The 22,130-nt window shown below is 34.7% G+C and overlaps 1 non-coding gene across 1 annotated transcript; it reads left to right on the forward strand.

Moving 5' to 3' along the window:
- The first annotated feature begins 19,745 nt into the window (after positions 1-19,745).
- On the forward strand, positions 19,746-19,853 carry LOC131179711 (small nucleolar RNA R71). The gene has a single exon (XR_009148598.1). It is a non-coding gene; the product is annotated as a small nucleolar RNA R71 (small nucleolar RNA).
- Positions 19,854-22,130: the final 2,277 nt, after the last annotated feature.

The raw sequence follows: 22,130 nt of genomic DNA on the forward strand, positions 1-22,130 counted from the left end.
TAGGGTATTTTTCACACTTGCAAATCATGTTCCATTGCAATCTTAATCTTGTTGAATTGTGCATAAGTAACTGCATAGCTTATGCAATCCTGCATAACCACAATTCTTGCCATTTTCATTCATATTGCAAAGTGCATGAGAAGAGTGCATAGCTTATGCAACTCTGCATAGCCTAATTTTGTCAAATTTCATATTTTTCGAAACCTGCACAAGCAGAGTGCATGACTTATGCACATTTGCATAACTTCAAATTCTTCATTTTCTCTCTCTGCCGAAGTCTGCATAAGGAGGGTGCATGACTTATGCACTTCTGCGTAACCAGAAACTCCAAAAATCAAAACCTGCCGAGGGGTGCATAAGCAGAGTGCATAACTTATGCACTTCCGCATGACCAAAAACTCTGATTTTCTCTCTCAGCCGAGACCTGCATAAGGAGAGTGCATGACTTATGCACTTCTGCATAACCACAAACCCAAAATTCCAAAGCCCACCGAGGAGTGCATAAGCAGAGTGCATAGCTTATGCACAACTGCATGACCACCAACCCAAAATCTCAAAATTTGCCGAGAGGTGCATAATCAGAGTGCATAGCTTATGCACAACTGCATGACCACATTTTCCAAACACCAAAATCTGCCGAGACCTGCATAAGGAGGGTGCATAGCTTATGCACAACTGCATGACCACCAACCCAAAATCTCAAAACCCACCGAAAGGTGCATAAGCAGAGTGCATAGCTTATGCACTTCCGCATGACCACTCTCCCTGAAAGTCAAAACTTGCCGAACAGTGCATAAGGACAGTGCATGACTTATGCACTTTTGCATGAGCTATTTCTCTGAAGTCCAAAGCAAGCCGGAACTTGCATAAGTCAGCGCATAAGCTATGCACTTTTGCATAATCAGTTTTTCGCACTCTTTATCTTCCACCAAAACCTACATAAGAGAGTGCATAAGTTATGCACACTCATTCTCCTCTTATGCAGTTTTACACGTCCTGTTCAAATCAAAATTTATTTTCGGCACCCATTTTCCTTTTGAATATGCTACACAGGCTGTGAATCCTCTTATGCAAATATTTTGCATAGCCTGTGCAGTCCTTATTGCCACTCATGTAGAACCGCACGGCTTATGCACCCTACATATGCACCTATTCTGGACAGTACTTTCTTCTGCATAGCCTGTGCAGCTTCTTATGCATCCCCTTTATATCTTGAATTCTCCTCTGCTCCATACCAGGTAACTCTTTCTTTTTGCTCTTAATTTTCACAATTCCTGGTAAATATTACTTGCTTTGAGTTTTGATAATGCACTACTTGAGACATTGAGGACAATGTCTAATTTTGAGTTTGGGGGTGCACATTTTGATTTTTGCTTCATTTTCACATTTTGAGTATAGGAGCATCTCATCCCATTCCATTTACATATATTGTAAATATTTTACATATACATCCTTACATACATATACATAACACATTTACACACACATTATACATCACTTAGAAATTGTACACATTGCACACAAATAGACTTCCTCCATTTAGTTAATGCATTACTCATTTTTAGGAATCATGCATCATGCATTAAAATCTTTTGCCAAATCCCTTGAGTATTGAAAAGCTACCTATGAGAGTGATTTGACTTACCTTTAGTTGGGTTTGTGGATTGAAAGTCTCCTAAGAGGTGCAAGGTTTTGAAGTGTCTATCCCTTGCCTATATCTTCTTAGCCAAAAAGCCACCCAACTAGTCCTTTAGAGATTGGAGTGTTTAGAGGGAGTTATTGGATATAAGGTAGTCAAATGATGTCTCACCAATCCTAGAACAAATTTTCTAAACCTTTCAAGGCGAAATACCAGCTTGTACTTGAAAAGAGAGATGATTAGGCATTCTTTGATTTAAACCTTCTCATTTTAAACCTTTGGCCCTTTTCCTAATTAAAATTGACCCTTGCAAACCCCTTTGAGCCTTTTTACCCCTAATTTTTCTTGAAATCCTTATTGTTACCTAGCCAATGAACCAAACACTCCAACCTTTTTCATGAGAATAATTATTTATAACATTAGGTACATAAAAAAAAAAAGAAAAGAAAAGAAAAAAAATTCAATAAAAGGAAGAAGAAGTGCTTGTCATCTTGTAAAAGTGCTAGTATATGTGATTTTCACTATTATCATTCAAAATGAAAGAAATCCACCCAAAGTATTAAAAGAAATGAGTTTGGGGGTGGCATTTTTAGGGACAATCATCAAAAGAAAATGCAAGATACAAGTTTAAAGTATCAAAATGTCCCTCCATTTTTATGTGTTTTGTAAACTATGCTAGCACTTGACAATTCTCATTGTGTATTTCTCTTCTCCATATATAAAAAAAAAAAGAGAAAAAGAAAAAAATAATAAAATAAGAAGTGTACCTTATGTTGTCAAGATTGAAAATATTCTCATGCTTTGAATCCTTTTTACCCATCTTTCTTCTTAGCCTCATTTTGAAACCCATGGCCCTTACATCCCTAAAAAGACCTTTGATCTCTTGATAGTACTTGCTACATTAGTGGAGATGGGAGTAGGGAATTTGCCTATGGGATTGGAAAACTATTCATTCATTCATTCAATTTCATCATTCCATATAGAGACACTTTGACTATTGATTGTCCTAGAATTCCTTTTGAGCATGACTCTCTCTTTTGATTGGTTGGTTTGGGGATTTTGAATGATAATTGACTTGATGGCTAAGCGGTGAAAGCTTGGATAAGCATTAGATTCTTTGCATTTTGAAGGATGGGTATATGGATTGCTGGTATGGCTAAAGGTGTGTTAAGTTACTTTAATAGGTGATTTTCATAGCTCTTTGGATAAGGCACCCCTAAAAATTGCATCACACTTTAAAGTTTGCTTGAGGACAAGCAAAAGCTTGAGTTTGGGGGGCATTTGATGCATACATTTTGCATAATCATTTAGGTTTAATTTCATAGCCATTTTATTTGATTATTAGTCACTTTTAGCTAATTTCATTAGTTATTTAGTTAGTTTTTCATAATTGTCAATTTTGGATTAATTTGTAATTTTTACTTTGTTTTCTAGGAAAAATGGTGTGTTTGAAGGACTGAAAAGAAATTTTGCCATTGAGGAGTGACTTCTACAGCCAAAGATGTCAAAAACAAGTTTTCAAGTGGAAATATGCATTGACAAAATTGTGCATAACTTGCCGCATAAGCTATGCAGATCCGCATGAGGAGAAGAAACACTGTTCCAACACCTACCGAATTGTGCATAAGGAGAGTGCATAGCTTATGCAGATTCACGCCTCCCTTATGCAATCTCACGGAAATGTGCATAACCTATGCGCCAAGTCATGCAGTTTTGCATAAGTGAACCAGAAACAGCCAAAAACTGCATAAGGGACTGCATAACTTATGCAGTCCACTTATGCAGTCCCACAAAGATTTCATTAATGAGCTGGCAGAAGATTCCCTCAGAAAATCCCTCTTAAAACACACCATTTTAGGGCTCCATGCCAGAAAATGCTATAAATAGCCCCATTTCCCATTTTAGAGAGGGAGGAAGCAAGTAGAGGAAGAAAAGGAATAGGGGAGGCAGCAGCTGAAGAGTCACAATCATCTCCCACTCCATTTCCAACCAGATTTGGAGATTTCTTTCTTTTCTTACATTTTTCCTACATTTCTAGTGTTTAGTTTCTTGTTTCTTAGCTTAGATTAAAGCTTTATTTCCTTATAAACTCAGAATTTCTTGTAAACATTATGGATAGTGAGTAGTTTTACTTTGATTCTGGAGTAAGGGATGTAATATTTAGTTATTTTTGTGGATTTGAACTGGGTTAGTCCCAATTTAATGAATTTATGAGGTTTAATCCATTTCTTGTGTGCTTATTCACATGCTTAATGAAGGGCCCCATTAAGTTATGTTCTTAATCCTTGGTTGAAGCACCGAAAGGAGAAAACCAAGTGATAGTTAATCAAGAAATTGGACTTAATTAACTTAGATCTAGAAATAGACTAAGGGTTAAGAGGGTTTTAATAGATTGATTAAAGAACCTAATGGGTCTTGGTTAATTTTAACTTCACAAAAGTAGGATTAAGTTAATTAAAGCACTCTTTGTCTCACTCGAAAGAGTTTTCAAAGGATTTTAGAATTAATCTCCTTTAAACCCATAAATTTCATGGATTGGGCTAGCTAGGGAAAATCCCAAAATGACTTAAATATGAACCCTTAACTCCAGAATCGTCTTTCATCAATTATTGCTTGGAATTTTACTTTTGAGTGTTTAGTTTAATCTCATTTTATTAATTTTCATTATTATCAATTTCTTTATTTTGCGAATTATTAAATTAGTCATTGTTTGAATTTAGTTTTGCATTTTCATACCTTATGCTTCAATTTCCTAAATTTCCTTTATTAATTTGATTAAAATACAATTTTAACATATTTTATTTTACATCAAAAATTCAATCATTAACACAACTCCTCTTGGGAACGATATCTTTTTCTATACTACTTGAACGACCCGTGCACTTGCGGTTGGGACACATCAATATGATTATATGTATGAAAAGTGAAAAGGGATTGAATTGATTGAGTTTGAAACTTGGAAATTAGGGTTTGTGTACATGACTTGGAGATTTTGTGTAAATGCTTGAAATTTGACCTAATTAGGATGAGATTGTTGCTTATAGAAGTGTAATACATGCAAATTGAAGTAAGGAAGTTGGAGGAGATTGAGTTTTGGAAGTGTCAATTTTCTGCAGGTTGTGTTTATTGAGGGTAGTGTACATTTTAGGCCATAAATGAAATTGTGTAACCCCAATTGGTATGAGGCCAATTGGAGGTGAAACTATACCCAAAATAGCCCATATTCTATGAAGAAACCATGCCCAAATTCTGTCCAAAACTTGAGCTAAATACTACCCAAATTCGGATTTCCCTGTACCCAACCCAGAAAATGACCAAATGAACAGTACGCGTTCATTTGATCATAACTCTCTCTATACTGGTCCAAATGACCTAAAATTTTACCCATGGAAAGTTTAGACATAGGGCTACACTTTTCATGAAGACCACTTAACCCAGTTTTGCTTTTAACCAAATCAAATTGTTAGCACAAGTTGAGTCACTAAAACTGCCAACCTAGAAATTGTCCAAAATATTGTTCCTTTGGTATGCTTGACCAGTTTTGGTAAAAATGCCATAACTTGGTCTCCAAAGCTGCAAATTGAGTGAAACTAGTGCCAAAAGTTTTATAAGACATAGCACAACAATTTTTATGTTTTGACCAAGCTCTAGAAACCATTGCATCATAGGGAAAATATTAGCCAAAGTTAGGAATTGAAATCTAGAAAATGTTAAGTTGAACCCAGAATGCCATTTGATACCTGTGTGTTCATTTGGCCATAACTCTCACTAGGAAATTCCATTTTAGATGTGCCAATATGATCTGGAAACATGATACTTAGGGCTACAACATTGATTTAGACACTTTTTCCAAATTCTAAGTGTAAAGACCCTAAAAGGAGGGTCAAATATACTACCCTGAAGTTAGTTTTTGCCCTTATAGGACTGAGAGTCTAGGTTAATACATTGACCATAACTCACTATACCAAGCTTGAAAATTTATGAAATTGTACCTGGGAGTCCCTAAGACATATAGGAACATATCTTGTGAAGGAACCTAAGTCTAAAAATGACCATAAAATGATCAAATGACTGGTTCAAGTTTATTGACCAGGAATTGTAAATTCTGGACAGCTTAGAGGCAAAGGGACCAGTTATGGTATTTTGACCATAACTTGAGTTCTATAACTCCAAATTCAGTGATTCAAAAATTGAAATTCAAGTTTAAACATAGAGGAGCAATTGTTATGAAGAAAGTATGACTAAATAGACATCCTAACCTAGTCAAATTCCTAGATAAAGATAACACATCAACATGAACATAAAGAAAGGTTCATGGGAAAAATGCTATATAGGATAATTAAAATACTCATAAGGAAAAAAAAATTTAATATTAAAAATGATATGAATATGTAAATTAGGACTAATGTCCTATTAATATGAAATTTATGGTACCAATGAACAGTACTAGAAAATAATAATAGTGAATAGTGCTAAATTAATTAAAAATATTTAATTGCCCATAGTATACCTAGACTTATTTATTTAGTTGGATAAATTGGTATACCAATTAGGGACTACAGATAGCAGTACTGCCTACCGAGAAAATCATGAACTGACAATATATGTCTGGTATGATTGTTCTACAGGCTATATGCCTACTTACTGACCATTGTGCCTACTTTATTTCTGGCTTTACAAGCCTGACAGCGGGTCTCATTCCCAACAGCTGGCCTCGTGCCTGACAGATGTATATAGGGTAGACATATGGCTGTCTAACCCGTATACTCCCGTGTATCCAGCTTTTATAATTTGTTATAGGTTTCTTGGGCATTGATAATAATTAATTAATACTGAATATACAATAAGTAAACAGGAAAGATCCCAATAATGTTAATTGTTTCCAAAGAGAAATAAAAATGAAAAAGACCCAAAAATTATGATTTGCAGATATTAATTCAATTGTTTAATTATTGATATTATAAATTATGCACCACTAAGCGTTATGCTTAGCGCGTTGGTTTTCCATCGCGTAGGTACTGAAGATCAGCAGCGCACAAAGAGTATTGAACGAGTTCACCGGATCTGCCACCGACTAGAGTCACCTCACCAACCTTTTATATTTTGGTAGGGCTCATGTATAGACTAGTATTTTGGTTCATTATGTTTAGTCATGATGTATTTCATTTTGGACCTGTAATTAAACTTTGAGATTGAAATGAAAACTTGTAATTTATTATCTATGAATTTCTATATGAATGAAATAGATGATACTTCATTTTTAGATCTCATAAATAATTGTAAATGATATGATACAAGAGAATATGATATGGAAATGTGTGAAATGAATATGAATATGTTAACACGTGATAGTGGAACCCGCCAGATGCTAATAAAACAGAGGAGGGTCTGTCCGGGTCTCCACAGAAATAAGGTATATATAAAAAAAAAAAATTCTACACATAAATTACCTGATTTAAATGACATTAAAATTTACAATAGACATGACAAGACAAGATAGGGTGCTCCGGCACCGAATGTGGCACTTCTTGCTCGACTATACAATAGACGGGTAAGGGGCGTCACAGTTACCGTGCACTAGAATCTCTCTGTTACAAAATCCCAACTCAAGCTGGAGTCATGGTTTATGTCAAACTCCATTTTCTATGAATATTATGTTCTCTTTTAATTCCAGTTCTTGATTAAAAAGATTTTCTCATCAGAAACTCTTTTCTGAATAAATCTATCTGTCCTGGCCAGGAACTTGAAACATCAAGAACAATTAAATGAACATAGAATTTTATCTCTATTTACTTAGAGGAACAGATTCCATCTTGATCAACACCTACCTCCATATATAACTAGTAGGAGCCAACACATGCCCATATACCCATACACAGTACAACTATGAAAGCAGTATCAAACTCAAACTACCTATATACAAGATAACTGTGCTATCTCAGGTCTAAAGATTATATGCACTGATATGATTTATGACAAAACATTGACAAGAGTAAACTCCATGTGCTTGTCATAAGTGTCACTGGTTCGGCCTACTTATCATTTATAAGTGCCTATCATGTTTGTTATATGGCATGAGACTCACCATTCCATCTTATTTATATCTCATATAAATAACTTGGGAACAAACATGAATACAATCTTTCTGGATAAGTCATGTCCTTATTATGAAGTATCCTGGATTGTGAACCTATTTATGATACTTCGTGCTAGAAATATTATCACTCATATTCTTAACAACTTAAGAATAATATTTCTAATAAAATATCAATGGACCTTTTCTATTACACATAAATATATTATGTAAACGAAAAAGTGGAAATGCCTTTTATTAATAAAAATATGTACAAGATACATACTAAATGATATGCTCTAGGGCATACTACTAACAATCTCCCACTAGCACTAGAGCCATTCATTACAATATCTTAGACCTATCTTCTCAAGATGTCGGTCTCATTGAGTCTGTGACATCGGCTTAATGAATGGATCACCGGATTTTCACCGATGCTATTTTCTGCATGGCTACATCGCCTCGCCCAACTATTTCTCACGATAATGTGGTAGCGCCTTTCTATGTGTTTGGATTTACGGTAAGACCTTGGTTCCTTAGCTCGTATGATTGCTCCATTATTGTCACGTGTAGTGGAACCATCTTGACTCAATGGAAGGAACTACTGTAAGTTCTGTCACGAACTTCTTTATCCAAACAGCTTCCTTTGCAGCATCTGATGCAGCAATATACTCAGCCTCTATAGTGGAATCTGCAGTCGTGCTCTGTTTGGAACTCTTCCAACTAACTGCACCTCCATTACAAATGAACACATATCCAGAGGTAGACTTTCTATCATCGATATCTGATTGGAAATCAGAATCAGTATAACCATCCAATTGCAAGTCTCCACCTCAATAAATCAAGAATAAATCCTTAGTTCTTCTCAAGTACTTAAGAATATTCTTGTGACTATCGATGTTCCAAACCTGGATTGGATTGATACCTGCTAGTCAAACTAACAGCATATGCGATATCCGGCCTAGTACACAACATTGCATACATTAAACTTCCAATAGCTGAAGCATATGGAATCCTGGCCATCTTATCTCTTTCTTCAGGTGTCTTTGGAGACATCTCTTTAGAAAGATGGATACCATGTCTCACTGGTAACAATCCTCTCTTGGAATCAAGCATGTTAAACCTCTTTAACACCTTTTCCAAGTATAGACTTTGGGATAAACCAATTATTCTTTTCGCTATCTCTATAGATGCGAATTCCAAGAATATAGGTTGCCTCCCCTAAGTCTTTCATGGAGAATGTATTTGACAACCATACCTTTATAATCGTCAACATACCTGTGTCATTACCCATCAACAGTATGTCATCCACATATAAGACAAGGAAAGTGATAGCACTGTCACTAACCTTCTTATATACACATGGCTCATCCTCATTTTTGATAAAACCAAAGGATTTAATGGCTTCATCAAAATGGATGTTCCAACTCCTCGAAGCTTGTTTCAACCCATAAATGGATCGCTTTAGCTTGCATACCTTGGAACCATCTTGGGATTCAAATCCCCTAGGTTGTTCCATGAAAATGTTTTCTTCAATGTATCCATTGAGAAAAGCTGTTTTGACATCCATCTGCCAAATCTCATAATCATAGTATGTAGCTATTGCTAACAAAATCCTAATTAATTTAAGCATGGCAACAGGCGAGAAAGTCTCCTCATAGTCGATTCCTTGCCTTTGGCGAAACCCTTTCGCTACTAGCCTTGCCTTATAGGTCTCTACCTTTCCATCAGAACCAATTTTCTTCTTGAAAACCCATTTGTTCCCTATAGGTATAATACCTTCAGGTGGATCAACAAGATCCCAAACTTGATTCTTATACATGGAATCAATCTCGGATTTCATAGCATCAATCCATTTTGAAGAGTCTATATCTGATATAGCTTCTTCATAGGTAAGTGGATCATCTCCATGATCTACTTCTTCATGAGTAGACAACTCTTGTTCTTCTTCATGAAGAAAACCATATCTCACTGGTGGGTGAGATACCACAGTTGTTCTACGAAGAACAATTGTAGATGTTTCATCAACGGGTATTGGTTGACTACATGGATCTATATCCATCGATGCATTGGTTGGTCAGAATTCTCCAATTCTAACTCTATTTGCCTTCCTTTGCCTCCTTCTTGAACAAACTGTTGTTCAAGAAATGTGGCATCTCTACTTATCACAACCTTTTGTGAAGTAGGCAAATAAAAATAATATCCAAAACTATCTTTTGGATATCCAACAAATCGACCTTTTTCTGATCTGGTCTACAATTTATCAGTGTTCAGCTTTTTGATATAAGCTGGACAACCCCAAATCTTAACATGCTTAAGACTTGGTTTTCTTCCATGCCATATCTCATAAGGTGTGGAAGAAACTGATTTTGATGGAATCCTATTCAGAATATACAAAGCTGATTCTAATGCAAATCCCCAAAAGAAGATTGGCATATCAGTATAGCTCATCATACTACGTACCATATCCAATAGGGTACGATTTCTCCTTTCAGATACACCATTCAGCTGTGGCGTTCCTGGAGGAGTCAGCTGAGAAACAATGCCATGCTCTCTCAAGTATTCATCAAATTCAGTACTCAAATATTCACCTCCACGATCTGATCGAAGAGCTTTAATATTCTTTCCTGTTTGATTTTCTACTTCAGATTTAAATTCTTTGAACTTTTCAAAAGATTCATGTTTGTATTTCATCAAATACAAATACCCAAACCTTGATTTATCATCAGTAAAGGTAATAAAATAATGAAAACCCCCTCTAGCCATTTCTTTAAATGGACCACATACATCACTATGTATTAGCTCCAAAATATTTTCAGCTCTTAGCCCTTGTCCAACAAAGGGTGATCTAGTCATTTTACCCTGAAGGCAAGATTCACAAGTTGGAGTAGGCTCAGAGCCCAATGAGGATAGAATCCCCATTTTCTCCAATTTTGCAATCCTATCTTCTGCAACATGACATAACCTTAAGTGCCAAATATATTTTGAACTTGAGTTGGTTTTCACCATGGCATTGCATTCTTTTAGATCACTTGCATTCAATTTGTGTTTGTCATTATTATCAAAATAATAAAGACCATCATTCATATAACCCGAACCAACATATTTATTTCCAAAATAAATATTGCAAACATCATCGATGTTGAAATTCATAGCCATTTCTAGTCAAACTAGATATAGAAATGATGTTCTTAAAAGCATCAGGTACATATAAAATATTATCCAAACACAAAACATGTCCAAACATGTAAAAAGATTTAGATCCTATGGCTAAAGCTTCAACAGTTGAGCCATTGCCAATCCGGACTCTAATATCTTGAGAACGCAAGTACTCTTGTTTGCTAGTTCACGCATATCATTAGAAATGTGAGAACCGGCACGATATCTAAAACCCAAGTCGTAGATGAACTATGAGTATCATCGAGAATCTAAATAACAAGATATGGACATACCTTAGAAGGTGTATCCTTCTTGTCCTTGAGAGAAGCAAGATACTGCAGGCGGTTCCTTTTCCAGTGCCCATCCTTTTGGCAGTGGAAACACTTTCCATTGCCTCCATCAGCTTTAGTCTTCCTTTTCTGTTTAGCTATTTTCTTGGAAGGACTAGGAATCTGAGGTTTCTTTTTCTTATTGCCCTTCTTCTTGTTGGACTTTCTAGCAGAAGAAGATGCAACCAAAGCTACCTCTTTCCCTTTATTGCCTGGCATATTCTTTTGGGCAATAACCAGCATGTTGAGTAAACCAGCTAAAGTGCATTCCTGTTTAGTCATATGGAAATTTGTCACAAAATTCCCAAAAGACTCAGGAAGGGACTGAAGGATCAAATCCGTCTGTAGTTGGAAATCCATGTTGAAGTCAAGATGTTCCAACTGCTCAATCAGCCGAATCATCTTGTGGACATGATCCCCAATATTCTGTCCCTCAGACATCCTCATACGGAATAGCTGTCTAGTTTCTCACACCTAGCATTCCTGCTGTGCTCACCATACAACTCTTGTAGGTGAAGGAGGATCTCACTCGCACTCTGCATGTTCTCATGTTGCTTCTGTAACTCATTACTCATGGAAGCAAGCATGTAACACTTAGCTCTCATATCATGCTCCTTCCACTTGTCCAAAGTATCATGTTCCTCTTGTGTGGCCTCTGGAGGTAAGGGACCAGGAACATTTGAATCTAGAACATATCCTATATGTTCAAGGTTCAGGACAAGCTTCAAATTTCTTAGCCAATCAGACAGATTTAGTCCTGTCAACCTATTGTGATCAAGTATGCTTGCAAGGATATTGGATGGTGGTGGTTGTTTTGTGCTCATTTTTATCAGAAAATTAACTGCAGAAAATATCCAGATTAATTAGTAAATGTATCATGTAATTAACTAAAATGATTATGGTCTTTTAATCAAATTGGTCCTCCCACTAACTTAGCGAATCCTACACTTCCAAAGTAGGAAATGGAAATCCTAGTTGGATGGATTTTTAGTGGGTGATTGAATTCTTATAATTCTATTGATCATCCTCAGGTACATCCATTATTGGAATTACAATAAACTATAAGTGAGCAACTCCTTGCCCATCACATTTCATGTGAGGTTCAATCCTTTACCTAGCCCCTAATGCTCAAAATCTCAGGTACATCCATTATTGACTTATCTTGCATTAGTTAAGTTGATCCCATTGAGCCAGTAATTATGTAAATAATTTTAATGTCCTCAGGTACATCCAATATTGGCCACCAAACCATTTACATATTTACAACATCTCATGCTTAACAATTATTCTTAAGAAAATCTCTTAAATTAATTGCATCTCATGCAACTATTTAAAATTTCTTAAAATAATTGCCCCAATGGAGGGCCTATGTTATAATTACTTTAATTATAGCATATCCAACTTAATCATTTGTTTGGAAGATTTTATGGTCATGTACCTAATTACTATTAAGGTCTCACTTTGCACATTATCTATTTAGCATGCATATATCATATAATTGCATACATTCCTATACATCTCATGCATTCATGGATAAGCAGTAAATATGGTATGATCATGGACTTTCTAAGGGATTCAATTCTGAGCCACCAAGAATTGAATCAGGGCATTCCTAGGTGCATTTCATTCATTCATTTTACAAGAGTTGCTGAAGGAGTACATAATCAACACTTGATCTTGAATTCCTCCCACTGGTCCCACCAATGCTCTTGACCTCCTTGAACTTCTTGCAATCCAATATTACATAGTAATCCTTGGCATACCAAGGCGAATTTACAAGAACTTAAATAAATGAAATTACAACCCAAAAATTATTACAAACTTAATAATACATGCCCAAAATAAATTAAAATAAATTAATTAATTTACAATCCCAAAGAAACATAAAAGAAATAAATCCAATCACATTGGTCTTTTATAGTCCATGATCATCCATCATGCATATCACTATTTAACAATTAAATAAAACATACATACTTAAATTAAATTGAATATCTCATATTCAACTTAAAAATCCAGATTTGAATATGATTCAAATAAATTTAAAAATTCAGATTTGAATCTCATTCAAACAAATTTAAAAATTTAGATTTGAATCACATTCAAACAACTTTAAAAATTCAGATTTGAATCACATTCAAATATTTTTTTAAAAATCAGATTTGAATCACATTCAAACATTTTTCAAAAAATCAGATCTGAATTTTATTTAATCAATTTTAAAAAATCAGATTTAAATATGATTCAAACAACTTTAAAAATTCATATTTGAATCACATTCAAACAACTTTTAAAATTCAGATTTGAATCACATTCAAACAATTTTTAAAATTCTGATTTGAATCATAATTTAATTGTGTGATTAAAATTACTAATTAAACACTTTAATTAGTCAAAGAATAGGCCTTAGATCATACAACAATTGCAGAATTAAAAGCCAAACCTTGAACCACCCATGGTAGCCAAACCATGCGCACCATTGATGGTGTTTTTTTAAATATGCCGCCACCTTGCTTTGTAACCAGCAATGATCTTTTGATCTCATGATCAAACACACAATTAAATCATATAATAAACAATCTAAATGGCAAATATAGTGGCTCTGATACCAATTGAAGGAACGGAGGCGTGAAAAACACAAGTTTATACCATTGAATTCAAAAATTTTCACCTTGGGTCACATGCATCATGCAAGATTTATTTTTATCTATTTGATTTCAATGATAAACAATATATTAAAACTCTTTTAATATGTTTTTGGATCTATATTTGCCATTTAAGATTTTAAAATTAATCAGATTAATTTTAGAACCTAGATTAAATCAAGAATGATTACACTAACCTCTTGATGCACTGCAGCGTGTCTGCGCCTTTGAGATTCGTCTTCAGGACACCAGATGTTGTCCCTCTAGCTTGTCCACATCAAGAACACCTATGGCAGCCCTTGAACAGCTTATAAAGCCTTTTCTATTAATTAGAAATTCAAGTTCTGCCTTTTAAGAGATTAGAGATGTAAACAGGACATTAGAAACAATTTCTAGTGTTCTTAATTCAAGAGATTGATGGCTAATCTCTTTGAATTGATGGGAGATGAAGAAGAATAGAGGGAGGGCTGCAAAATGGCGTGACCAAGGAGTGTGGCTGCTGGTTATGTTTTATTTTCTCATAACAACACTTAAATAGTTAGGTTAACACATTAAACCCTTGCCACATGTCACCCTTTGATTAGCTCTAGGTTTAAGTGACCCAATCACATTGTGCCAAGTGTCAAACCTATATGTAATCTTGATTTTAATCATCTTACATGATTAAAAAATATTTGGCAAGCTTATGTGTTATGCCATGTGTCACCATCTCATGGTGCCACGTGTCACACTGCAAAATGACCAAAATGCCCCTGTGTCTTAATTTTGAGTTCTCAACCCAAAATAATTATTTTTCTTCTTCTAATTAATTTATATCAAATATAAATTAATTAATTAATCTCTATTAATTAATTTCTCATTAATTAAATTCATATTTAAACACTTTAAATATAAATTTAACTTATATTATACATCCAATAATCTAGATTTGGTTTCAAGTCATGCTAGGGACTTTGCAAATTAATTGCAAACCAAATCTATTTAATTAATCAATTAAACTCTTTAATTAATTAATTAAATCATATTTAATTAGGTGATAACTTGTGTATGTGTGTGACTTACTAGGCTCATCACTAATTGGCAATGAGACATGATATCAACTCTTAATATCATCAGAACTCTTTCTTACCATAAATGATTTCTCTAAATCATTTTATGAACCTCATAGACCATGGTTAACACCTAGCATAGTATGCCATGGCCACCCAATTAGTAATAAGGTTTACCTTAAATGAACCTATAATCATATGTTACCATGCACTAGAATCTCTCTGTTACAAAATCCCAACTCAAGCTGGAGTCATGGTTTATGTCAAACTCCATTTTCTATGAATATTATGTTCTCTTTTAATTCCAGTTCTTGATTAAAAAGATTTTCTCATCAGAAACTCTTGTCTGAATAAATCTATCTGTCATGGCCAGGAACTTGAAACATCAAGAACAATTAAATGAACGTAGGATTTTATCTCTATTTACTTAGAGGGACAGATTCCATCTTGATCAACACCTACCTCCATATATAACTAGTAGGAGTCAACACATGCCCATATACCCATACACAGTACAAGTATGAAAGCAGTATCAAACTCAAACTACCTATATACAAGATAACTGTGCTATCTCAGGTCTAAAGATTATATGCACTGATATGATTTATGACAAAACATTGACAAGAGTAAACTCCATGTGCTTGTCATAAGTGTCACTGGTTCGGCCTACTTATCATTTATAAGTGCCTATCATGTTTGTTATATGGCATGAGACTCACCATTCCATCTTATTTATATCTCATATAAATAACTTGGGAACAAACATGAATACAATCTTTCTGGATAAGTCATGTCCTTATTATGAAGTATCCTGGATTGTGAACCTATTTATGATACTTCGTGCTAGAAATATTGTCACTCATATTCTTAACAACTTAAGAATAATATTTCTAACAAAATATCAATGGACCTTTTCTATTACACATAAATATATTATGTAAACGAAAAAGTGGAAATGCCTTTTATTAATAAAAATATGTACAAGATACATACTAAATGATATGCTCTAGGGCATACTACTAGCACCCCAAACTCAAAATTGGACATTGTCCTCAATGTCTAAAGCAGTGCAGCATCAAAACTCAAAGCAAAGGGGAATAACCAGGAATAGTTAAATTTAAGAGCAAAAAGAAAGAGTTACCTGGTATAGAGCAGTGTTTTAGCATTTAAAATGTGAATTCAAGAGATGATGGTGATGCATAAGAAAGCTGTGCAAGTTATGTAGAATAAATGCTGTGCAGAACAGGTGCACAAGGAGAGTGCATAAGCTGTGCAGTATGGCATGAGTTGCATAAGGGACTGCACAGGCTATGTAGAACATTTGCAGAAGGAGTTTCACAGCCTATGCAGTATATTGAAAAGCTGCAGCATAATGATATATCAAGGAAAAATGTGCAAACACCAACAGAGGTATGTAAATATATACAGTGTATAAGTAGGCTGCACAAGTTATGCAGCATACAAAACCTTGAAATGAGTTGCTTAAATAACTGCACAAGTTGTGCAGTGGACTAAAAACTGCAGCAGAATTATATAATAGAAAAAATGAAAAGAATTGTGGGTCAAGAAGGAATGTACACTAGTATGCAAAATTGGAGCTCACAATCGTAAAGCAACAGTGAAAAGCCAAAGTTACCATCCATTCAATTTGTTCAGCAAACTAAATCAAAGCAAGTTAAATTTGTTCCAGCAACTATAAAAATGTAAACACTGTATATAAAGGGAAACTACTAGAAGCTAAACAAAAATAGATCAAGAATCAATATATTTTTATGGCTTTGCCCTTGTCTAAAGGGTCTGCTGCTGAACTAGATGGGGGTGCTGCTGTTGAGGTGGTGGCTGGGATGGAGGTGATGGTGCACAAGTTATGCAGGTCCTTATACAAGTTTTGGCAAAAATGAAATAACAAGAAGTTAAGTGATGCGAAATTGCATAAGTTATGCACTAAGTTGTGTAGGTTTCGGCAGTAATGAGAAACAGGACAAAAATGAAGTATAAAAACTGCACAAGTTATGCAGTTTGCCTATGCATAATTCAGCAGAAACAAAAGTTGATAAAATCACTTTGTAAATTTGGAAATTGCAAGGGAAAATGACTTTTAATGTTTAAACTTCATTAAAAATGAGAATTTTTAGCCAAAAAATTGCATGAATCATTAAAAGTTAACATAAAAATTCATCAACATATGCAAATCCAAATTAGTTGCACATTCAAGTTCATGATAGCAAAAATTTCTACACAAAAACTTGTGAGCAATATCATTTCAACTCAAAACCTGCAGCTTGACATTAATCACATTTTAAGCTTAGCAAGAACCAATACCACTGCACTACAATCAGAAAGTTGCATTTATCCACAAAAACAAATCATGCATGCTCAGTTTTTCCAATCCAGCACCATAAAATTGAATAACACAGCCCAATTGAGCTCACAACCACAAAAATGAACCACTCACCATAATACCAACATTAAAGACATAGATATATGAAGATAATACACCCAACCTCAGCCAATAAGAAATAGTTGACAGCATATGCTGTAGAATTAGCTCACAAAAACTTCTTTGCACAAGCCAAAAGAATCTGCAACAAAGGCAACTAAAACAAATCAGTTTTGGGGAAGTAAACAATTAAAACATCAAGTAAGAATAACTTCCCAACAGTGCAATAGCCTCTAGTCCTTCAAAATGCATCTACAAAAGGAAAAATTCAACAATGTCAAAATTGAATTTGAGGGATATTTAAAAAAAAAATAATGCAAATAGAATAAACTTAATAAAAATAGAATAAAGAAACTTGGGGTGCCTCCCAAGAGCTCTAATTTATGGTCCTTAGCTTGACCCTTGTCATGCTTCATGGTGGCTGGAATTAGAGTTTATTGCCCCTATTTCCAATAGGTGCTTCAATGAATCTATACTTCATTTTCTTTCCATCACATGAGAAGATCCTTGTTGCTTTGTCTAAAAATCCAACCATTTCTTTCTTGACGACCTTTGGCGCATCTTTTTCTTTGAGAGATGGTTGCTTGACCTCACTTTTCTCCACTTGCTCAAGTTAAAAAATTGGTGCCATTTGACAAGGTGGATTACTCTTCAAATATTATGCAAATACAGCCTCTTTTGGATTTTCATCATTGATAGTCCCTTCATGGACAAGACAACTTTCAAGAGAAGCCTTTGGATAGCTCTTTCTAAAGTGCTCTTTTGCTAACTCATCAACTATATCAATTCTCAAACAAGAGTCTACATCTTCATGGTGCTTCTTCTTGTCATTGCCAATATTGAAGACTAACTGATCCTCTTCGACTCTAAGAGTAAGCTTTTCACCTTTTACGTCAATTAAAGCACCATCTGTAGCCAGGAAAGGCCTCCCTAAAATGATTGGCATATGAGAATCCTCTTCCATGTCCAAAATGACAAAGTCAACTGGGATGTAAAATTTTCCAACCTTCAGTGGTATATTTTCCAAGATCCCTTCTAGATACTTAATTGATCTGTCTGCCAACTAAAGAGAAATATGGGTTGGCTTAAGATCTCCCATGTTAAGCTTCTCATAGATGGAGAGGGGCATAAGGCTTACACTAGCCCCTAAATCACATAAAGCTTTTATAGAACATGATTCCCCAATGTGGCATGGAATTGAAAAACTCCCTGGATCCTTGAGCTTTGGAGGAAGTTTCCTTTGGAGGATAGCACTGCATTCCTCAGTTAAGGCTACAATCTCATAATCTTCAAGTCTCTTCTTATTTGAGAGAATTTCTTTTAGAAACTTAGCATAAGAAGGCATTTGGGAAAGAGCATCTATAAAAGGCACATTTATATATAGTTTCTTCAAAACCTCTAAGAACTTCCCAAATTGCTCATCAAGCTTAGCTTTTTGAAATCTCTGTGGAAAGGGAAGCTGTGGCTTGTAAGGCTCTGGAGGTATATATTTCTCTTCTTTCTCTCCAACCTCCTCTTTACCTTTTCTTACACTCCCTTTTTCACTCTTTTGTTTTTCATCTCTCTCAACATCTTTCTCATTTTCTCTCTTCTCAACTTTTTCACTCTTCTCAGTATGCACTATTTTACCACTCCTCAGTGTGATGGCATGACATTGCTCCCTTGGATTTTCTGTTTGACTAGGAAGTTTCCCCATAGATTTGGTACTTGATGAGCATGCTTGTTGTGCAATTTGATTTTCCAACATCCTATTGTGTGTTTGCATTTGTTCCAACCTTGCTTTCATCTCTCTCATCTCTTCATCATGCTTAGTTTGGTTAGCAAGAATTTGTTGTAATAAAGCTTCTGTGGTAGAACTTTGTTCTTGCTATTTTGGTAGAGGTGCAGGAATTGCATTCTTTTGCTGAAAACTAGGTGGTGGTTGCCTAGGTTGTTAGTATTGATGCCCTTGTTGTTGTGGTGGAAAGTTTTGAGTTGAAGCTTGATTTTGCTAATTCTCCCATGAAAAATTGGAATGATTCCTCTAAGCATATGAAGGATAATCTACTCCACAGCTCATTATTCCTTCTGCATACGTAACTTGTTGAGAACTTCTAGAGCATGATGATGAACTGACTAGCATACTTAAATCCTCCATTTTCTTAGCAAGGACATTAGTGAGTGCATCAAATTTGGCATTGATCATGTTGAATGGATCAAGCTCATACATTCCAGCAACTTGCCTTTTTTGAGTTGGAGTTGACCCTCTTAGACTACTCGATAGATGACTGTTCTTTGCTATTTTCTCTAACAACTCATAAGCTTCATCTTCATGCTTATTGATGAATTCCCCTCCAGTTTGAGCATCAATGATTCCTCTGATAGCAGGAGTGACATTTGTGTAAAAATTCTGATTTATCATCCATTTAGGAATGGCATGATGTGGACATTGTCTCTCCAACTCCTTCCATCTCATCCATGACTCATAAAGAGTCTCATCTTCTCTTGGTCTAAAAGCAATCATTTGATTCCTCAACTCTTGAGTTTTTCCAGGTGGAAAGTATTGGGCAAGAAATGCATCAGCGAGCTGTTCCCAATTTGTAATTGAGTTGTGAGGTAAAGAATCAAGCCAATCCAATGCTCTATCTTTCAAAGAGAATGGAAACAATTTTAGCCTTGCTGCATCATCAGACACTCCTGGTTGCTTTTGCATGTCACAGATCATAACAAACTTCTTAAGATGAGTATGAGGATTTTCTAAAGGATGACCTCCGAATTGAGAATTCTGAATCATTTGTAGTACTCCAAAATCCATCTTATAACTATTTGCATCAATTCTTGGTCTTGCTATACTCTCTCTTAAATCATCAAAATGAGGAAATGCGTGATCCATCATACTTCCCTTAGGCACATTAGCCTTTACAACTTCTTCACCATGAGTTGCATTTTAATTATTTCGATCATTTTCAGCATTATCACCACCGATTCGAACTCTTTCTTCAGCCATTTCTTGTTCAATTTTAGCTGCTCTCAATACTTCTTTTCTTCTTCTGGTTTCTTTCTTGTTGGCTCTACAAAACTTCTCAATTTCAGGATTAAATAATAAGGATGTGTCACTTGTGCTTCTAGCTCTTCTCATAAAAGATTAAGAGTACCTAAAAAAGAACAAACAAACACAAATGAAAAGATAACAAAGATAAAACTATAAACAACTAAAATAATCAAGAATTCAATCTTAAACAAATAACTCCTCAGCAGTGATGCCAAAAACTTGATGTGTCCGAACCGCAAGTGCACGGGTCATTCAAGTAGTATAGAAAAAGATATCGTTCCCACGGAGAGTTGTGTTTTCAATTGAATTTTTGATGTAAAATAAAATATGTTAAAATTGTATTTTAATCAAATTAATAAAAGAAATTTAGGAATTTGAAGCATAAGGTATGAAAATGCAAAACTAAATTCAAACAATGACTAATTTAATAATTCACAAAATAAAGAAATTGATAATATTAATAATGAAAATTAATAAAATGAGATTAAACTAAATACTCAAAAGTAAAATTCCAACCAATAATTGATAAAAGACGATTCTGGAGTTAAGGGTTCATATTTAAGTCATTTTGGGATTTTCCCTAGCTAGCCCAATCCATGAAATTTATGGGTTTAAAGGAGATTAATTCTAAAATCCTTTGAAAACTCTTTCGAGTGAGACAAAGAGTGCCTTAATTAACTTAATCCTACTTTCATGGAGTTAAAATTAACCAAGACCCATTAGGTTCTTTAATCAATCTATTAAAACCCTCTTAACCCTTAGTCTATTTCTAGATCTAAGTTAATTATGTAACACCCTCCTTGTAGCAACTCCGTACATTCTACTGTTCCGGTGACCAGTGTCGGACTGGACAGCTAGAACATTCAGAAAAATATTTAAACTAAAGTGAGGAACCATAATTAACTCAAATATTAATAAGAAAAATTTAGAAAAAATTTTAGAAATAAAATACAACCAAGTAAAATGAGCCGATGCCCAAGCGATGGGTAACCCAGTGAGAAGTTGCGGTTCTCGCAACTAGGAGCCCTAGACCCAAGAGAAAATTCATAAAATAATTTTTGGGACTCCAGAGAAGGGTCATTGAGGTTCCTATGGCATTAGAATGCCAAGAAAATATTTAGAAAAATTTTTCAATCGGTACAGACAATTTTGACCCGTTAAGCCAAACGGAGGGCATTTTGGTCATTTCGCCTTCAGAGGTGATTTTTGGCCAACTTGTCCAGTTAAATAAATAATTATTATGATCTAAAATATGAATAAATATTGCTAAAAATTGAATTGAAAATGAGTAGAAAAGAAAAGAAAAGAAAAATGAAAGAAATAGAGAATAATGACATCACATGATGTCATTGCAATGCCCTCCACCAATCAACTTCTAACAAGCACCTTTAAATCAATTAAAAAGCACAAAAAAAGAGTTAAAAATTGAAAAAAATTTCTGCTCATCTCCTTCAATTTCCGACAGCCTCTCTTCCCTCACTATCTCCATTAAAACTTCCTCTTTTTCTTGCTAAAACCTCACCCTTTATACCATAAAACCTAATCCTCACTTCACTAAAATTTATCCTCACACCCTAAATCATATTTAGACAGCCATTAGAGGGAGAAATCTTGAAGATTGACAAGCTCAAGTGGGACTTTAATAAGGTTAGTGTCCAATATTTTCCTCTCTCTTTAAATTCATGACTAGAAAGTTTAAATTCATGACTAGAAAGTTTATTTAACTTGAAATTTATAAGAAATTCAAATGAAAACCTTTGATGTA

Source organism: Hevea brasiliensis, chromosome 4 (assembly GCF_030052815.1).
Source record: "Hevea brasiliensis isolate MT/VB/25A 57/8 chromosome 4, ASM3005281v1, whole genome shotgun sequence".
Classification (NCBI taxonomy): domain Eukaryota; kingdom Viridiplantae; phylum Streptophyta; class Magnoliopsida; order Malpighiales; family Euphorbiaceae; genus Hevea; species Hevea brasiliensis.